This window comes from Arachis hypogaea, chromosome 17, assembly GCF_003086295.3.
Source record: "Arachis hypogaea cultivar Tifrunner chromosome 17, arahy.Tifrunner.gnm2.J5K5, whole genome shotgun sequence".
NCBI lineage: Eukaryota > Viridiplantae > Streptophyta > Magnoliopsida > Fabales > Fabaceae > Arachis > Arachis hypogaea.
The window spans coordinates 89,418,996-89,430,207 of NC_092052.1; the positions used below are offsets into that span (position 1 = coordinate 89,418,996).

General features: G+C 36.7%; 1 non-coding gene across 1 annotated transcript; it reads left to right on the plus strand.

Annotated features, from left to right (window-relative positions):
* Nucleotides 1-3,899: 3,899 nt before the first annotated feature.
* Nucleotides 3,900-4,003, plus strand: LOC112768082 (small nucleolar RNA R71). The gene has a single exon (XR_003185521.1). It is a non-coding gene; the product is annotated as a small nucleolar RNA R71 (small nucleolar RNA).
* Nucleotides 4,004-11,212: the final 7,209 nt, after the last annotated feature.

Genomic DNA, 11,212 nt, shown 5'->3' on the forward strand with positions numbered 1-11,212 from the left:
CTTATTCTTTTGTGGTTAAAACATTTTTCATTTAAGAAAGGTGATGGATTTATAGGACATTCATAGTTTTAAGGCATAGACACTTAAACACTAATGATCATGTAATAAAGACACAAACATGAATAAAACATAAAGCATAGAGAACGAAAACAGAAAAATAAATAGACAAGGATATTAAGGAACGGGTCCACCTTAGTGAGGGTGGCGTCTTCCTCCTCTTGAAGAACCAATGGTGCTCTTGAGCTCCTCTATGACTCTTCCTTGCCTTTGTTGCTCCTCCCTCATAGCTCTTTGATCTTCTCTAATCTCATGGAGAATGATGGAGTGCTCTTGGTGCTCCATCCTTAGTTGTCCCATGTTGGAACTTAATTCTCCTAAGGAAGTGTTGATTTGCTCCCAATAGTTTATGGAGGGAAATGCATCCCTTGAGGCATCTCAGGGATTTCATGATGAGGAATTTCATCATGCTCTTGTTGAGGTCCATGAGTGGGCTCTCTTGTTTGCTCCATCCTCTTTTTTATGATGGGCTTGTCCTCTTCAATGAGGATGTCTCCCTCTATGACAATCCAGCCGAATTGTAGAGGTGATAAATGAGGTGAGGAAAGGCTAACCTTGCCAAAGTGGAAGACTTGTCAGCCACCTTGTAGTGTTCTTGAGGTATAATCTCATGAACTTCCACTTCCTCCCCAATCATGATACTATGGATCATGATGGCCGAATCCACAGTTACTTCGGATCGGTTGCTGGTAGGAATTATAGAGCGTTGGATGAACTCCAACCATCCTCTAGCCATAGGCTTAAGGTCATGCCTTCTCAATTGAACCGGCTTGCCTCTTGAGTCAATTTTCCATTGAGCTCCTTCCACACATATATCCATGAGGACTTGGTCCAACCTTTAATCAAAGTTGACCCTTCTAGTGTAGGGGCGTGCATTTTCTTGCATCATTGGCAAGCTGAACACCAACCTTACATTTTCTGAACTGAAATCTAAGTATTTCCCCCGAACCATTGTAAGCCAATTCTTTGGATTCAGGTTTATACTTTGATCATGGTTCTTAGTGATCCATGCGTTTGCATAGAACTCTTGAACCATTAAGATTCTGACTTGTTGAATAGGATTGGAGAGAACTTCCCATCCTCTTCTTCTAATCTCTTATTGGATCTCCGGATATTCGCCCTTTTTGAGCTTAAAAGGGACCTCAGGGATCATCTTTTTCTTGGCCACAACTTCATAGAAGTGGTCTTGATGGACCTTTGAGATGAATCTTTCCATCTCCCATGACTCAGAGGTAGAAGCAATTGCCTTCCCTTTCCTCTTTCTTGAGGTTTCTCTGGCCTTAGGTGCCATTAATGGTTATGAAAAAATAAAAAGCAATGCCTTTACCACACCAAACTTAAAAGGTTTGCTCGTCCTCGAGAAAAAGAAGAAAGAAAGTAGTAGAGGAAGAAGAAAATAGAGGAGATGGAGGGAGATATGTGGTTCGGCCAAGGGGTAAAAGTAGTGGTTGTAATGTGTGAAAATAAAGGAGTGGTGAGGGGTTTATATAGGGGTGGGGGGTTAGATTTCGTGTATTAGGGTTGGGTTTGGGAGGGAAAGGATTTTGAATTTTGAGGTAGGTGGGGTTTTTGGGAAAGAGTGGATGGATGTGATAGGTGAAAAGGTGATGGGTAAGGGTGATGGAGGTGATTGGTGAAGGGTATTTGAGAAAGAGTGTTATGAAAAAGGTGGGAGAGAGAGAGAGAGAGAGAGAGAGGTGGGGTAGGTGGGGATCCTGTGGGGTCCACAGATCCTGAGGGGTTAAGGACTTATCATCCCCACTCCATTTAGGCGTGTAAACGCCCTTAGAGTGCAATCCTGGCATTTAACGCCAGACTGCTGCTCGTTTCTGGCGTTTAACGCCAGACTGTTGCTCATTTCTGGCGTTAAACGCCAAACTGTAGCCTGTTTCTGGCGTTTAACACCAGCTTGATGCTTCTTTCTGGCGTTAAATGCCAGTCTGATGCTTCTTACTGGTGTTTAAACGCCAGTAAGCTTATCCTCCAGGGTGTGCTATTTTTTATGCTATTTTTCATTCTGTTTTTGATTTTTCAGTTGTTTTTGTGGCTTCACATAATCATCAACCTACAGAAAACATAAAATAACAATGGAAAATAAATAGATATAATTAAATAACATTGGGTTGCCTCCCAATAAGCACTTCTTTAATGTCAATAGCTTGACAATGAGCTCTCATGGAGCCTCACAGATAATCAGAGCATGGTTGGGGCCTCTCAATACCAAACTTAGAGTTTGGTTGTGGCCTCCCAATACCAAACTTAGAGTTTGAATGTGGGGGTTTTGTTTGACTCTGTATTGAGAGAAGCTTTTCATGCTTCATCTCCATGGTTACAGAAGGAGAACCTTGAGTTTTGAATACAAGGTAGTCCTCATTCAACTTAAGGACCAACTCGCCTCTGTCAACATCAATCACAGCTTTTGTTGTGGCTAGGAAGGGTCTGCCAAGGATGATGGATTCATCCTCATCTTTCCCAGTGTCTAGGATTATGAAATCAGCAGGGATGTAAAGGCCTTCAACCTTCACTAGCACGTCTTCTACTAGTCCATAAGCCTGTTTCATTGATTTGTCTGCCATCTCTAGTGAGATTCTTGCAACTTGTACCTCAAAGATTCCTAGTTTCTCTATTACAGAGAGTGGCATGAGGTTTATCCCTGACCCCAGGTCACATAAAGCCTTCTCAAAGGTCATGGTGCCTATGGTACAAGGTATGAAGAATTTTCCGGGATCCGATTTCTTCTGAGGTAATGTCTGCCTCATTAATTCATTCAGTTTATTGGTGAACAAGGGGGTTCATCCTCCCAAGTCTCATTACCAAATAACTTGGTATTCAGCTTCATGATTGCTCCTAGATATTTAGCAACTTGCTCTTCAGTGATGTCTTCATCCTCTTCAGAGGAAGAATATTCATCAGAGCTCATGAATGGTAGAAGAAAGTTCAATTGAATCTCTATGGTCTCTGTATAAGCCTCAGATTCCTTTGGTTCCTCAAAGGGAAACTCCTTTCTGTCCAGAGGACGTCCCATGAGGCTTTTCTCACTGGAACTCACGTCCTCCTCACTCTCTCCAGGTTCAGCCATGTTGGTCATGGTTATTGCCTTGCACTCTCTCTTGGAATTTTCTTCTGTATTGCTTGGGAGAGTACTGGGAGGAGTTTCAGTAATCTTCTTACTCAGCTGACCCACATGTGCCTCCAAATTTCTAATGGAGGACCTTGATTCATTCATGAAACTTAGTGTGGTCTTTGATAGATCAGAGACTATGGTTGCCAGGCCAGAATGGCTCTGTTCAGAATTCTCTGTCTGTTGCTAAGAAAATGATGGAAAAGGCTTGCTATTGCTAAACTTGTTTCTTCCACCATTATTAAAGCCTTGTTGAGGCTTTTGTTGATCCTTCCATGAGAAATTTGGATGATTTCTCCATGAGGGGTTATAGGTGTTCCCATAGGGTTCACCCATGTAATTTACCTCTGCTATTGCAGGGTTCTCAGGATCATAAGCCTCTTCTTCAGAAGATGCTTCTTTAGTACTGTTGGATGCAGCTTGCAATCCATTCAAACTCTGAGAAATCATATTGACTTGCTGAGTCAATATTTTGTTCTGAGCCAATATGGCATTCAGAGCATCAATTTTAAGAACTCCCTTCTTCTGAGGCATCCCATTGTTCATAGGATTCCTCTCAGAGGTGTACATGAACTGGTTATTTGCAACCATTTCAATGAGTTCCTGAGCTTCTACAGGGATTTTCAGATGAAGAGATCCTCCTGCAGAATGGTCCAATGACATTTTTGACAACTCAAACAGACCATCATAGAATATACATATGATGCTCCATTCTGGAAGCATGTCAGTATGACATCTTTTGATCAATTGCTTATATCTTTCCCAAGCTTCATAGAGGGACTCACCTTCCTTTTGTCTGAAGGTTTGGATTTCCACTCTAAGCTTGCTCATCTTTTGAGGTGGACAGAATTTGGCCAGGAAAGCACTGACCAGCTTTTCCCAAGAGTTCAGGCTTTCCTTAGGTTGTGAATCCAACCATGTTCGAGCTCTGTCTCTTACAGTAAAAGGGAAAAGCATAAGCCTATAGACCTCGGGATCAACTTCATTGGTCTTGACAGTGTCATAGATTTGCAGGAATTCAGCTAAGAACTAATGAGAATCTTCCAATGGAAGTCTATGAAACTTGCAATTCTATTGCATTAGAGAAACTAATTGAGGCTTAAGCTCAAAGTTGTTTGCTCCAATGGCAGGAATTGAGATGCTTTTCCATAGAAGTTAGAAGAGGGTGCAATAAAGTCACCAAGCATCTTCCTTGCATTGTTGGCATTGTTATTGGGTTCGGCCATGTCTTCTTCTTTTTTGAAAATTTCTGTCAGGTCCTCTCCAGAGGGTTGTGCTTTAGCTTCTCTTAGTTTCCTCTTAAGAGTCCTTTCAGGTTCAGGATCAGCTTCAATAAGAATATCTTTATCTTTGCTCCTGCTCATATGAAAAAAAAGAGAACAGAAAAGAATAGAAATCCTCTATGTCACAGTATAGAGATTCCTTTATGTTAGTAGAAGAAGAGAAGAATAAAAGAAGAAGAAGAGAAAAATTCAAACACAGAGAAGAAGAGGCGGATCGAATTATAAGAAGAAGAGAAGAGTGTTAGTAAATAAATAAATAAATAGTAAGAGATGAGAAAGAGAAGAATTCGAATTTAAATTAAAATAAGAGGAAAAATATTTTTGTTTTTATTTTAATTAATAGTTAGTATTCAAAAATTAAAAAGAGAAATAAAATTAAATTAAAATTTAAAACAATTAGTTAATTAAAAGGAATTTTGAAAAAGTGGGTAGGAGTTTTCAAAAATTAGAGAGAGAAAATTAGTTAGGTTGTTTTGAAAAAGATATGATTGAAATTTATTTTGAAAAATATTTGAAAAAGAAATTTAAAAAGATTTGATTTTGAAATTAAAGTTGATTACTTGACTAACAAGAAACTAAAAGATATGATTTTAAAATTTAAAGATTGATCCTTTCTTAATAGGCAAGTAACAACGTAAAATTTTTGAATCAAAATATTAAATGTTAGTGAGATTTTCAAAAATATGAAGTAAGAATAAGAAAAAGATTTTGAAAATCAATTTAAAAGAATTTCGAAAATGTGTAAAAATAAATGAAAAAGATTTGATTTTTGAAAAGGTTTTGAAAAGATAGGATTTTTAAATTGAAAATTTGACTTGACTCATAAGAAACAATTAAATTTTAAAACTTTATGACTAAATCAATTCAAATTTTCGAAATTTGTGAGAAGAATAAGGGGAAGATATTTTTTTTATTTTTGAATTTTTAATGAAGAGAGAGAAAAATACTAAAATGATGCAAAACATGAAAATTCAAGATCAAAACTAATAATGCATGCAAGAACACTTTGAAGATCATGATGAACATCAAGAACATAATTTTGAAAAATTTTTAAGAAAAGAAAGACATGCAAGACACCAAACTTAAAAATTTTCAAACTTTAGACACTAACAAATTGAAAATGCATATGAAAAACAAGAAAAGACACAAAACATGAAAATCACAAGATTAAACAAAGACAATCATCAAGAACAACTTGAAGATCATGAAGAACAGTTTCATGCATGAGTTTCGAAAATTTTAATGAAAATTAAAAAGATGAAATTGACACCAAACTTAAAAATTGACACTAGACTCAAACAAGAAAAATCAAATTATTTTTGGTTTTATGATTTTATTAAATTTTTTTTTGTATTTTTCGAGAATTATTAGGAAAAAGAAAAATAAGGATTTCAAAATTTTTAATAAGAATTCCAGGAATCATGCAATGTTAGTCTAAAACTCCGGTTCAAGAATTAGACATGACATACTAGCCAGCCAAGCTTTATGTGAAAGCTTCGGTCCAAAACACTAGACATGGCCAATGGCCAGCCAAGCTTTAGCAGAACATTACATTCAACAGCAAAATTGATAGAAATTAACAAGCTCTTGTGATGATAACTTGAAACCTCGGTCCAAAAAATTAGACATGGCTTCACAGCCAGCCAGACTACAACCGATCATCATGAAACTCTAGAATCCATTCTTAACAAATCTGAAGTCATAGAATAATTGATTTTGTTTGAAAATTTTTTGAAAATAAAAAGCTTAAAATTAAAATAAAATTACCTAATCTGAGCAACAAGATGAACCATCAGTTGTCCAAACTCGAACAATCCCCGGCAACGGCGCCAAAAACTTGGTGCAAGAAATTATGATCTCAACGGCGCCAAAAACTTGTTACGCACGTTCATAATCTCAATTCTTCTTCACAACTCCACACAACTAACCAGCAAGTGCACTGGGTCGTCCAAGTAATAAACCTTACGTGAGTAAGGGTCGATCCCACGGAGATTGTCGGCTTGAAGCAAGCTATGGTCATCCTTGTAAATCTTAGTCAGGTAGATTCAAATGGTTATGATGTTTTAATAATTAAAATATAAATAAAATATAAAATAAGATAGAAATTCTTATGTAATTCATTGGTGAGAATTTCATATAAGCGTATGGAGGTACTTTGCTCCTTCTGAATCTCTGCTTTCCTACTGTCTCCATTCAATCATTCATACTCCTTTCCATGGCAAGCTTTATGTTGGGGGATCACCGTTGTCAATGGCTACCGTCCGTCCTCTCAGTGAAAATGGTCCAAATGTTCTGTCACCGCACGGTTAATCATCTATTGGTTCTCGATCATGTTGGAAAAGGATCCATTGAACCTTTTTCGTCTGTCACTACGCCCAACACTCGTGAGTTTAAAGCTCGTCACAGTCATCCCTTCCAAGATCCTACTCAGAATACCACAGACAAGGTTTAGACTTTCCAGATCTCAGAAATGGCAGCCAATAATTCTAGCCTATACCACAAAGACTCTAATCGTGAACTAGGAGGCTAAGAGATACACACTCAAGATGTTGCAGATAGAATGGAAATGGTTGTCAGGCACGTGTTCATAGGTGAGACTGATGATGAGTGTCACTGATCACCACATTCATCAGGTTGAAGTGCGAGTGAATATCTTAGAATAAGAATAAGCTTGAATTGAACAGAAAAATAATAGTACTTTGCATTAATTCATAAGGAACAGCAGAGCTCCACACCTTAATCTATGGGGTGTAGAAACTCCACCGTTGAAAATACATAAGTGATGAAGGTCCAGGCATGGCCGAATGGCCAGCCCCCTAAACGTGATTAAGAGATCAAAAGTGATACAAAGATAGTCTCAAAAATGATCAAAAGATGTGAAAATAAATCACTAAAAGTAGTTTTTATACTAAACTAGTAGCTAGGGTTACAGAAAATAAGTAACTAAGTGCAGATAGTGCAGAAACCCACTTCCGGGGCCTACTTGGTATGTGTTTGGGCTGAGCATTGAAGCTTTCACGTGTAGAGACTCTTCATGGAGTTAAATGCCAGGTTGTAGCTTGTTTGAGGCGTTTAACTCTGGTTTGTAACCTGTTTCTGGCGTTTAACTTCAGAATAGGGCAGGAAGTTGGCGTTTAAACGCCAGTTTGCGTCATCAAAACTCGGGCAAAGTATGGACTATTATATATTTCTGGAAAGCCCAGGATGTCTACTTTCCAACGCAATTGAGAGTGAGCCAATTGGGCTTCTGTAGCTCCAGAAAATCTACTTCGAGTGTAGGGAGGTCATAATCCAACAGCATCTGCAATCCTTTTTCAGCCTCTGAATCAGATTTTTGCTCACGTCCTCAATTTCAGTCAGAAAATACCTGAAATCACAAAAAAACACACAAACTCATAGTAAAGTCCAGAAATGTGATTTTTATTTAAAACTAATAAAAATATACTAAAAAGTAGCTAAATCATACTAAAAACTACCTAGAAACAATGGCAAAAAGCGTATAAATTATCCGCTCATCCGTTAGCTTAGACGAGTGAGAGTGCTTATGATTTATGTGTGGGGAAATTAGGTTTGGAAACATTTAGTTTAAGAATTGGGTGTTATATATCTTTATGAAAATGTGAAAGAAATGTTTAGGACATATTCATGTATTCAATAATTTAATCATATGCATTGAGAAAAACAAAAGAAAAAAAAGTAATTTAAAATAAAATAAAATAAAATAAAAGATAAACAAAAAAAAAGAAGAAAAAGAGAAAAAGAAAAGAAAAAGAGCAAATAAATAAAGGGGACAAAATGCCCCAAAGTAAGTGGTGAAAGCAATGCATATGTACTGTACTTGAAATTGGAATGCATGAATATGTGGAAAACAGGGTTAATGGATAGTTAGATGTGGTATTATGATTACATGGATTGTCTAAAGTTAGGTGGAAAGTTTATGTTAATTAAGGATTCAGATTTTAGTCCACTTGGCCAAATACAATCCTACCTTGACCCTAACCCCATTAGAACACTTAAAAGACCTCTTGATATGTGTATCTGTGCATTAATTCTTTGTTGATTGGTAGAAGAAAAGCAAGCCTTAGAAAGCAAGATTAGTAGAGAATTGAGAGATCGAATCTTAAACACCTGAGCGATTAGAGTGCATACACTTCCAGTGAGGGTTCGATGCTCGATTCTTTGTTTCCGGCTTTCATGAGCTATTTTCTTCTGCAAGTCTATTTGTACTTCATTTTTATGATTTGAATTAGTGAAATCTAGTTTATATTTGTTCTTGAAAGATTTGTTTACTTTTAACCAAGTATAAAAAAAGCATTCTGCATGTAGTTGCATTCATATAGATAGGTTGCATTTCATACATTCTACCATTTCTCTTCACTCCTTTATAGCTTCTCTTGAGCTTAGCATGAGGACATGCTAATGTTTAAGTATGGAGAGATTGATAAACCACTATTTTATGGTTTATCTTGTACTCAATTGAGTGGTTTTTATCAACTCTTTACTCACTTATACATATAAATTGCATGGTTTTACATTTTCCTTCCTAATTTTGTTCTATAATTGGAAACTTGCTTCCCAAATTACCAAAAATTAATTCCCCTTTATACCATTCGATGCTTTGATATGTGTGTTAAGTGATTTGAGGATTTATAAAGTAGGAATGGCTTGGAGGATGGAAAGGAAGCATGCAAAAGTGGAAGGAATACAAGAAGTTGAAGAAACTGCAAAGTTGTCCAACCTGACCTCTTCGCACTCAAACGGTCATAACTTGAGCTACAGAGGTCCAAATGAGGTGGTTCCAGTTGTGTTGGAAAGCTAACGTCTGGGGCTTCGAAATAATATATAATTTACTATAGTGGCCGTACAGAAAAACGATGCGCACGTATGAATCACGCGGACGCATCGTTCTGCCAAAAAACCAGCGTGGCAGATTTCGTTCCCAGCGATTTCTGGGCTGTTTCTGGCCCAGTTTTCGGCCCAGAAAGCACAGATTAGAGGCTATAAAGTGGAGAAATCAATCAATTCATTCATAAAACATTCTTAATTCACAATTTTAGGTTTAGATGTAGTTTTAGAGAGAGAGAGGCTCTCTCCTCTCTCTTAGGATTTAGGATTTAGGATTTCTCTTAATTTTAGGATTGCTTCTTCTCAATTCAAGGTTCAATGTTCTTTTAATTTATGTTTCTCTTATCTACTTTTATTTACTCTATTACTTTAGTTACTCTATTTCACTTGGTAATTATTTATTTAGCCAAATTGGCTTATGAACTCTTCATGTTAGATTTTAATTTCTACTTAATGCAATTTGAGGTATTTCAGATTTATGATTTTAATTTAGCTTTTTACATTCTTAGGTTTAATTGATGAATTGATTAATTAGAGACACTTGAGTTGGAATGCTCAAATGGTTAGTTAAATTGGAAGTTGTTGGCTAATTCTGTATTTACTAACGCTAGACCTTCCCAAGGGAGAGGACTAGGATTTGCGAATAAGAGTTAGCTCAATCACTTGACTTTCCTTTATTTAGTAAGGGTTAACTAAGTAAAAACAACAACCTCTTTATACTACACTTGAGAGAATTCCAACAAGGATGGAACTTCCAAATTAATCATTCTTTCATTCAAGGCTTTTTATTTTAATTACATAAAATCTCTTGTTAATTTTCATTGCTTTAATTTATAATTATTTATTTGCCCATTGCCCAAACTCAACATTCCCCAGAAACTCATAACCAATAATAAATAAACCTTCCTGCAATTCCTTGAGAAGACGACCCAAGGTTTAAATACTTCTGTTATAAATTTTATTGGGTTTTGTTACTTGTGACAACCAATTTTTGTACGAAAGGATTCTTTGCTGGTTTAGAAACTATACCTACAACGCGATTATTTTTATAAAAATTCTTTACCGACAGAAAATCTGATCGTCAAAGAGTAAGCCTTAGAAAGCAAGATTAGTAGAGAATTGAGAGAATCGACCCTCAAACACTTGAGAGCATAAGAGTGCAAACACTTTCGGTGAGGGTTCGACGCTTAATTCCTTGTTCCCGGCTTTCATGAGCTTTCTTCTTGCATGTCTATTTGTACTTCATTTTGAGATTTGAATTAGTGGAATTCATGAGTTATCATACCATCTTAGCCCTACTTACTTATATATGTTCTTGGAGATTGATTTACTTTTAACCAAGTACGTAAAAATATTTAGTTGTATTCATATAGATAGGTTGCATTGCATGTTGCATTTAATAAATCTTACCATCCCTCTTCTTCTCTTTATAGCTTCTCTTGAGCTTAGCATGAGGACATGCTAATGTGTAAGTGTGGAGAGGTTGATAAACCCCGTTTTTAGGGTTTATCTTGTGCTAAATTTAGTGGATTTTGTCAACTATTCTCACACTTATTCATACAATTTGCATGGTTTTAAGATTCATTCCTAATTTTGTGCTATGAATGAAAGCATGCTTCCAAGGCCTTAAAATCACTAATTTTTAATCCTCTCTTATTACCATTCGATGCCGTGATATGTTTGTTATGTAATGTTAGAGATTATAGAGCATGAATGGCTTAGAGAATGGAAAGGAAGCATGCAAAAGTGGAAGGAACACAAGAAAATGAAGATTTGAGAAGGTAATGCCGACGCGCACGCATGGACGACGCGTGCGCGTGATCATGCCATACTCAAAGCGACGCGTACACGTGGCAGATGCATACGCGTGACGAGTAGTACATGCCTCATTGAAGAGAAATCACTA